The sequence below is a fragment of the Palaemon carinicauda genome, chromosome 13 (assembly GCF_036898095.1).
Source record: "Palaemon carinicauda isolate YSFRI2023 chromosome 13, ASM3689809v2, whole genome shotgun sequence".
In the NCBI taxonomy this organism is placed as follows: Eukaryota; Metazoa; Arthropoda; class Malacostraca; order Decapoda; family Palaemonidae; genus Palaemon; species Palaemon carinicauda.
The window spans coordinates 1,171,576-1,181,575 of record NC_090737.1 but is presented as its reverse complement, the minus strand read 5'-3'; positions in this window follow the sequence as shown (position 1 = coordinate 1,181,575).

Genomic DNA, 10,000 nt, shown 5'->3' with positions numbered 1-10,000 from the left:
CATTTTTGCTTTACATTTAGCCAACAGTGTTGCTATTTGGTCGTTGTATAACATATTCCTATTTAACATAAACACCAAGGTCTTTAATGGCTTCCTTGTTTGTGATTGTCTCGTTATTATGTCCCTGTTATGCATATACCATTCCTTCTCTGTTTCCATAATTTATTGACCCGAATTATCATAGGTAAATACCATCCTATTTATCTCCGCCCATTCATATATTTTGGTTAGGTCTCTTTGTAGTGAGTTCCTATCTTCACCACAAGTAATTTCTCTACTTATTCCTGTATCATCGGCGAAACTTCTCACTACAGAGTTTTCAACATCACAGTCATATCTGAGATCATAATAACAAAGTGCAGCTAATACCGTACCTTGCGACACGCCAGATATTACCTGAGCTTCATCTGATTTCTCGTCATTTGCAACCACTATCTGTTTTCTGTTTTACAGGAATTCTTTTACCGATTTTCCTATCTTTCCCACAATATTATGCTTTCTATTTTTTTTTTCTCTGATATATTATGGTCTACCTTGTCAAAGGCTTTTGCAAAATCTAGATAAATCACATTTGTGTCTTTTTCATGTATCATATATTTTTTTTGTATGTGTACTTTTTCTAGGCACAAAACCATGTTGACCTATATTAAACAAATTATTTTGAACCAAATGATTCATTGTTTTCTTTTTTGCTACACTCTCATACACTTTCATAATATGTGATGTTAGACTAACAGATCTATAATTGCTTGCCTCTAGTCTTTATCCACTTTTGAAGATAGGGGTTATATAATTAAATTTATGTTTAACATGTATCTCACTCATATTTACACTTTGTCTTAGCAGTATTGCAAGCGGCTTTGAAATAGTGTTTGCAGTTTTTTCAACAAAATCGCTGTAACTCCATCTGATCCGGCTGCCAATCCATTTTTAATTTCGTTTATAGCCTTAACAATATCTGCTTCATTAATATCTATATCCGTTAGATATTCAACATTTTCTTCTCTCATTTCAGTTTCATTATTCTCATTCGCAATTCTTGGCTCGAACTCACTCTTATATTTTTCTGCTAATATGTTTTATATTTCCTTGTTTTCATTCGTTAGTCCTCCTTCAATTCTTAAAGGGCCTACTTTTAATCTCCCTATATTCATCTTTTTTGCATAGGATTAAAGTACTCTGAGTTTTTTTTTTATATTTTAAAGTGTCCTTTCTTCAAAGTCCCTTTTTTTTCATTTTTTTTCGATTGCATAACCTTTAGTTCTGCATTTTCTATCTTACATTTTATTTCCATCATTTTCCACACATTTTTTTCTTTGGCAAGATTTTTCTTCCACTTTCTAATATTCTGAAATAAGATAATTCTGTCTCTTGGTCTGCACGTCTTTTGTTTAATGTGTTTTTTTTTTTTTTTTTTTTTTTTTTTTGGTACATACTGTACAGTATTTTGCACAGTATGTCAGTATTTACCTGAATATTATCACTTACAAATATTTTCTTCCATTCTTTGTTCAGTTCTTCATTTATTTCTGACCATTTTATATCGTTGCTATATTTTTCCATATCCTTCCCGTTTTGTGCTTTGATTAATTCTGCGATCATTTGCTTTGGAATGGACTATTAATTATATGACATTATGATCTGAAATTCCCGTGTTATACACTATTAATTCTTTAACATAATTCACCTTATTCACAAATACTAGATCTAAGACATTTTCCTTTCTTGTGGGAATGTGGTTTATTTGTTGCATATTATATTCTAATAGCATATCTTGATGGTTTTCAAATTACCTCTTATCCCCTGCGCTAATATTACTCTCTTTTTATATGTATACAAGCAACCACTTTCTTCTATCCGTTCTTTCCAATCCATGAAAGGAGAGTTAAAGTCTTTGGATTGGAGTATATTCCAGTTTTTATGGTTTTTACATATATCATATATTTTTTTCTATTATTATGTCAAACTCCTTAGTATTTGGGGGTCTGTAAACTACAATATTCGCTAGTTTTTTTCAAATTCCACTTCTACCACAATCAATTCACATTCTGTGTTGCTGTATTTCTCATAGACTTCTCCTTGATTTATGTCTCTTCCATATATTGCTGTTCCACCTTGATTCCTATTTGTTCTTTCTGATCATATAGTTTGGAAACCCTTTATCTGGTCATCACTGACAGTCTCTTGGGAATACCATGTTTCACTCATATTTAATATATCTTTTTTTTCAATTTGGGTTAGTTCTTCGAAGAACTCTATTTTCCTTTTAGAGTTACTCGTGACTAGAGCCTGTGCATTCATCACTATTATTGTTTGTGTTTCATCCCCATTATTTAATATTGGTAATAATATAGATTCTCCCATGCTTCCTTCCTGTTCTGATATGATATTTTTTTTTCATTTCCAGGAATTCTGCCATTAAAAATTCCTACTTTTCTATAATATTTGCTCTTTTGCCTTCATATTTATTTTTGTGTGTATACCTGCAATTTTCCCCATATCTGCACCAACCCCTGGCATTTTAGATGCATTCTTTGTAGTGGGGTTCTAAATGTGCATATTTGGGTTGAAAGACATTATACCTTGGGGCCTTTGGTGCATAGCGAGGTATATACGCGGCCTGTTTTTTTTTTCTTTCTTTGTTTCATTTTTGCTTTCATTCTTCTTTTCAGTTTGCTGAGTTTTCTTTCTTTCATTCATGGTTGCAGGATGCATATATCGACATTTTCTGTTGAAACTGCATCCTTTTCAGAACTTCTTTTATGTTTTTGCATGTTTTTGGATGGAGATCTCTGCATTCGTCTCCATATCCGTCTAAATATGCTTCTTTCGCCAAATCTGCAATTTCCTCTTTTCAGCAAATTGCAGACTATATTTTTCTATTCTTTTTTTCTTGTTCTTGCTCTTCCCTAAAAGTAAGCAGGTCCGGGTAGAGTGTCTTGGGTCTATTATTTGTTTCCATCTGGTAATATATTTCTTCGTAAGTATGTTCTTGGATGGCATCATAAGTTATATCAATGATTTCCTCTGCATCCTTACACATATCCTGTTCATTTTTCTCTTCTTCTTCTTCTTCTTCTTCTTCTTCTTCTTCTTCTTCTTCTTCTACTTCTTCTTCTTCTATTTTCAGATTTAGTCTCGACTTAATTATATTTTCTATCCAGACTAAGCCTTTAGAGCAGAATACCTTTTTGTCTCTATTTTTTTATTTTTTGCTGTATTTCAGCACATGTAAGGTGTGTTGAAACATTATAGGCATCACATTTTGTAATCAGTTGTTGAGGATTATTAATATAATACCATATCTTACATATTTTGCACCATTTTGGCAATCTTTTTCCCAATGCATCAATCTGTATATTCACTATATTAGACTTCTTATTGTTCTTTGATGGAATGTGTTGATTGATGTAAACTTTCTTTATAAGTCTCTTTATCACTTGAATCATCTTTGGAATTTCTTCTTTTATTTTGCTGATATTTTCCACAGATTAGCTCCTGTTTGTAAGATCATATTGTTTCAATATGTCCGCGGATATTTTTCTGTCACACTGGTTGGAGTTACTAGTGACCTCTGTTATCTAACAGTCGAGTTCTTGATTCACCAACTCATGGAATTTACTTTTGCTGACTGCAGCAATGTCCCTCCAAGCTTTGCATGTATTATAGAGCACCATTTTGATCAGATTTTTAGCAATTCATAAGATAACTATCCTATGCCGACGTTTTATCACGCTTTTCTGACCTCAAACTAATCACCAACTATTCACAACAACTTGTAGCTATATTGCACTCGATAGCCTTTTGTTATCCGCGTTAAATCAGGATATTTATAGGGTCGCACAAGTGTATTCACTCACCGTCATACAGAGAGAGAGAGAGAGAGAGAGAGAGAGAGAGAGAGAGAGAGAGAGAGAGAGAGAGAGAGAGAGAGAGAGAGTCCATTGCTTGATACAATATTGATAATAGAACTTTGCAGATCTATTTTTATGCCTTATATAGAAAAAGCATTTGGTATGGATGGTGTGAGAGCTGAGATGTTGAAGGAAGGGGGTGTGACTGTACTTGAATGGTTGAAGAGATTGTTTAGTATGTGTTTTGTGTTGTCAATGGTGCTAGTAGATTGGATTTGTGCATGTATTGTACTACTATATAAGAGTAAGGGAGATGTGTATGAGTGTTGTAATTCAAGAGGTATTAGTTTGTTGAGTGTAGTTGGAAAAGTGTATGGTAGAGTACTGATTAATAGGATTAAGGATAAAACAGAGAATGAAGTCTTAGAAGTACAGGGTTGTTTTAGAAGAGGCAGGGGTTGTATGAATAAGATTTCTACAGTTAGGCAGATATGCGAGAAATATTTAGCAAAAGGTAAGGGGGTGTATATTGCATTTATGGATCGGGAAAAAGCGTATGATAGAGTTGATATGGATGCAATGTGCAACGTGATGAGGTTATATAAAGTTAGAGGAAGGTTTTTGCAAGCGGGGAAAAGTTTTTACAAAGGTAGTAAAGCATGTGTTAGAATAGGAAATGAAGTGAGTGATTGGTTTCCGGTGAGAGTGGGGCTAGGACAGGGATATGTGATGTCGCTGTGGTTGTTTCACTTGTATGTTGATGGAGTGGTGAGAGAGGTGAATGCTCGAGTGCTTGGACGAGGATTAAAACTGGTAGACGAGAATGACCTTAAATGGGAGGTAAATCAGTTGTTGCTTGCCAATGATACTGTACTGGTTGCAAACACTGAAGAGAAGCTTAGCCGATTATTGACAGAAATTGGAAGGGTGTGTGAGAGAAGGAAGTTGAGATTTAATGTGGATAAGTGTAAGGTTATGAGATGTATGAAAAGGGAAGGTTGTGCAAGGTTGAATGTCATGTTGGATGGAGAGTTACTTGAGGAGGTGGATCAGTTTAAGTACTTGGTGTCTGTTGTTCCAGGAAATTGTGGAGTGGAAGCAGATGTACGTCAGAGAGTGAATGAATGAAGGTTGTAAACTGTTTGGGGCAATTAAGGGAGTAGTAAAAAATAGAGGGTATGGCATGAATGTAAAGATAGTTCTATAAGAGAAAGGAATTGTACCAACTGTGATGTATGGATTGGAGTTGTGGGGAATGAAAGTGACGGAGAGACAGAAATTGAAAGTTTTTGAGATGAAGTGTCAAAGAAGTATGGCTGGTGTATCTCGAGTAGATAGGGTTAGGAACGAAGTGGTGAGGGTAAGAACGGGTGTAAGAAATTAGTTAGCAGCTAGAGTGGATATGAATGTGTTGAGGTGGTTTGGCCATATTGAGAGAATGGTATATGGCTGTCTGCTAAAGAAGGTGATGAATGCAAGAGTTGATGGAAGAAGTACAAGAGGAAGATCAAGGTTTGGGTGGATAGATAGTCTGAAATTCCCGTGTTATACACTATTATTTCTATAACATAATTCACATCATTCACAAATACTAGATCTAAGACATTTTCCTTTCTTGTTGGAATGTGATTTATTTGTTGCATATTATGTTCTAATAGCATATCTTGAAGCTTTTCAAATTGCCTCTTATCTTATCTTCTGTATGTATACATACAACCATTTTCTTCTTTCCGTTCTTTCCAATCCACGAAAGGTAAGTTAAAATCTCCGGATAGGAGTATATTCCAGTCTTTATGGTTTCTACATATATCATCTATATTTTTCTATTATTATGTCAAACTCCTTAGTATTTGGGGGTCTGTAAACTGCAATATTCACTAGTTTTTTCAGATTCAAATTCTACTGCAATCAATTCACATTCTGTGTTGCTGTATTTTTCACAGACTTTTCCTTGATTTATGACTCTTCCATATATTGTGGTTCCCCTTTGATTCCTATTTGTTCTGTCAGATCTATTAGTTTGGAAACCCTTTATCTGGTCATCACTGCCAGTCTCTTGGGAATACCATGTTTCACTTATATTTAATATATCTATTTTTTCAATTTGGGTTAGTTTTTCTAAGAACTCTATTTTCCTTTTAGAGTTACTAGTGACTAAAGCCTGTGCATTCATCACTATTATGGTTTGTGTTTCATCCCCCTTATTTAATATTGGTAATGATATGGATTCTCCCATGCTTCTTTCCTGTTCTGATATGATGTTCTTTTCTTTATTTCCCGTAATTCTGCCGTTAAAAAATCCAACTTTTCTATTTTATTTACTCTTTCGCCTTCATATTTATTTTTGTGTGTATACCTGCAATTATCCCCATATCTGCACCAACCCCTGGCATTATAGATGCATTCTTTGTAATTGGGGTCTAGATGTGCAGATTTGGGTTGAAAGGCCTCATATCTTGGGACTTTTGGTGGATAGTGCGGTATATATGTGTCCTGCTTTTTTGTTTCTTTTTTTGTTTTATTTTTGCTTTTCAATTTGCTGAGTTTTTTTACTCACATTCATGGTTGCAGGATGCATATATCGACATTTTTCGTTGAAACTGCATCATTTTACGTTTTTGCATATTTTTGGATGGAGATCTCTGCATTCGTCTCCGCTTCCGTCTAAATATGCACATTTACCATATATTTCATAATTATGGCATATCCTTGGATGCTTGTAGTAGCATCTTTCGCCAAATCTGCAATTCCCTCTTTTCAGCAAATTGCAAACTATATCTTTCTTTTCTTTTTTTTTTCTTGTTCGTGCTCTTCCCTAAAAGTATGTAGGTCCGGGTAGAGTCTGTTTGGTCTATTATTTGTTTCCATCTGATAATTCATTTCTTCATAAGTATGTTGTTGGATGGCATCATAAGTTATATCAATGATTTCCTCTGCACTCTTACACATATCCTGTTCATTTTCCTCTTCTTCTTTTTCTTCTTCTCCTTCTTCTTCTTCTTCTTCTTCAACTTCTTCTTCTTCTTCTTCAACTATTTGCAGATTCAGTCTCGACTTAATTATATTTTCTATCCAGACTATGCATGTTGAGCAGAATATCTGTGTGTCTATTTTTAGTTTTTTACTTTATATAAGCACATGTAGGGTGTATTGGAACATGGCAGGCATCACATTTTCTAATCAGCTGTTAAGGATTATTAATGGAATACAATATCTTACATATATTACACCATTTTGGCATTCTTTTTGCCAATACATCAATCAGCATATTCACCATATTGTACTTCTTATTGTTCTTTGATGGAATATGTTGATCGATGTAAACTTTCTTTATAAGTCTCTTTATCACTTGGATCTTCTTTGGAATTTCTTTTATTATTTTGCTGATGCCTTCCGCAGATTTACTCCAGTTTATTGGATCATATTGTTTCAATATGTCTGCGAATATTTTTCCGTCACACTGGTTGGAGTTATTCGTGACATCTGTTATCAGACGGTCGAGCTCTTGTTTTGCCAACTCATGGAATAGAATTTTTTCGCGTTACGAAGTATAGCGAAAAATAATTGTCCTAACGACATGTAAGCAGATCTTAGTGTCTTGTTACTTAAGTTCATTTGTTATGTAGGCAGTGGCCAATGAAAATTTAGTGTTGGGTGAAACGTATTCGATGTTTGAAGAGGTATTTAGTAAGTGGTCACTTTCTAGCGCACGCTAGCCCAAGCAAGTCGAATTTATTAGCCAGGACGCCAGGCAGGGTCAAATACAGCTTCAGATGTGAATAGTGTTTTCACGATAGCAATCAGAATGCTGAAACCGTTTCAAGAAGGGATGGACAATCTATTATTCGATTTCCAGCTGAATATTCAACAAGTATCCGCACCTCATTAAAGTATGATGGAACACCATTTGAATGAGCATCGCGTTATTTTGAGGAAAATGTTAGCAATAGATGCGATTGTTTATCAATGTGAAGGACAAGGAACATCTAAAACTGCAGCCGAAACGAGTTAGTACACAAAGAGCAGCATCACCGAAAGTATCAAGCTAATTAAAGATTGAAGGAAAGTTTGTGGATTCATATTAACTTTGATGAAAGAGGTCTAGAGCTCAATGAAGGCCGAGAAGGGACATTGGAGCCGGGAACATACCAAGAAAGACGTCGAAAAGATAAGTGAAAATATAGCTGTTTTTATTTTGTATACTTTGCAGTTGGTACAAGGAAATTGGAACTTTATGTTTATTTTATTTTATTGGTTTAATCGCCTGTTGGTTGTTTTATTCAGAATACATTGAACAGAATTAGATTGGGTCCGGTGAGATAGTCATTGACGTCTTAAAGGGCGATCTTAAAATTCCATTTCAAAACTGTTACTTTGCTTGTTGGATTGTGTAACAATAGGTCAGAAAGGGACGAATCAGAATTTATTAAAAGAGAATGGGTGACACTGGTTTCAGAGACACTAAGAAATAATTCCTTTGACGGTGGCCATGAATGGAAACAGTAAGCAAAGGCTGGTTTTTTATTACAAACTTTTTAAGGATTTAATCAGTCTACACTCTACAGTCTGCTTATCACATAGAAATCTATTAAAACGTTTACAATATCTTTATCATTGAAGAAAAAATTTAAAAAGTTTTTATAATGGATTATCTTTAGATATTTTTGAAATCGGCGGTACATCTTTACTATAGTTCTTAAGTCTGTTAGATATTGGAGATCTAAGAAAGTGAAGATTGAAGTATTTTTAGATGGCATAGCTGCGGATGGTTGTTTTGAAGGGGCATTGGATGCTAGCTATTTACTTTGAAAGCTTGAAGATTTGGATTTATTTACAAGAAAGTATAATTGGTTTTCAGACTCTAAATTGTATTTGGAAAGGTTTACCGTGGACGAATACTTTAGGCAAATTTCGTAACTACAGTATAAAGATAAACTATGTCGTTAAAGACCTTGTTTAGGTGCCAAACCTTCTGAATTAACAAAAACGTTATTTTCACGAATATCTTTTGGACGGAATTGTCTGTTGCATAATTTCAACAAAATTTGTCGTGAGAGGTATTGTTAAAATGAAAACGGTAAAGTATTTCTGTATTTTTACATATTGAGCAAAGCTAGTTGGGAACTTAATGAGGAAATATCAGATGCTCTGGTTGAGATCACGTTTTGACACAGAAATTCATTTTTATTTTATATTGATTGTTACTTTAACTATATAATTGCATCAGACTTATTTAATCTATTGCTTCATTGTGACGCCTAAGATGTAGGCAGTTTAGCACTATATTGTGACGCCTCAGATGTAGGCAGCTTAGCACTATATTGTGACGCCTCGGATGTAGGCAGTTTAGCACTATATTGTGACGCCTTAGATGTAGGCAGTTTAGCACTATATTGTGATGCCTCAGATGTAGGCAGTTTAGCACTATATTTTGACGCCTCAGATGTATGCAGTTTATCATTATATTGTGACGCCTAAGATGTAGGCAGTTTATCACTATATTGTGACGCCTGAGATGTAGGCAGTTTATCACTATATTGTGACACATCAGATGTAGGCAAGTTATCACATTGCGAAGCCTGGGATGTAGGCAATCTTATCACTATATTGCAACGCCTCGTAGGCAATTGACCACTATATTTCGACGCTTCAGACATAGGAAATTTACCGCTATATTTGTGACTCCTCAGATTTAACAGTTATATTGTGACGCTTCTGGTGTTGGGAAATTTATATGTTTTGATACCTCAGTAGTAGGTTTGGAGTCATTTTGAAGTTTTTAGCGAAGAATACAGCAAATTTTTTTATCATGAAAAGTGTGATTGGAAACTGACCAGCAAATTAATCTTTAAAATTAAACATGAAGGAGCAGGAGGCAGTCGACAGAATTATGTAAAGTACTTTGACAATGTTCCAGATAACAAAAATTTTTCGATTTTAATGCAAGTAGGTAGCAAAAAGCCAGATTTAGAAATCATAGAAAACCAAAAAATTTAAACTTGTACTGAATACACAGTTCAGGTCATCAATGTATGTTAGCCAAGAAAGAGTACAAAAGAGTGGATTTTTTGAAGTGTTGTCAACTAACATGGATGAATGGTTAATTCTTGCTTACATTTTTCAGAGTTATGGACTTGTGAGAGTTA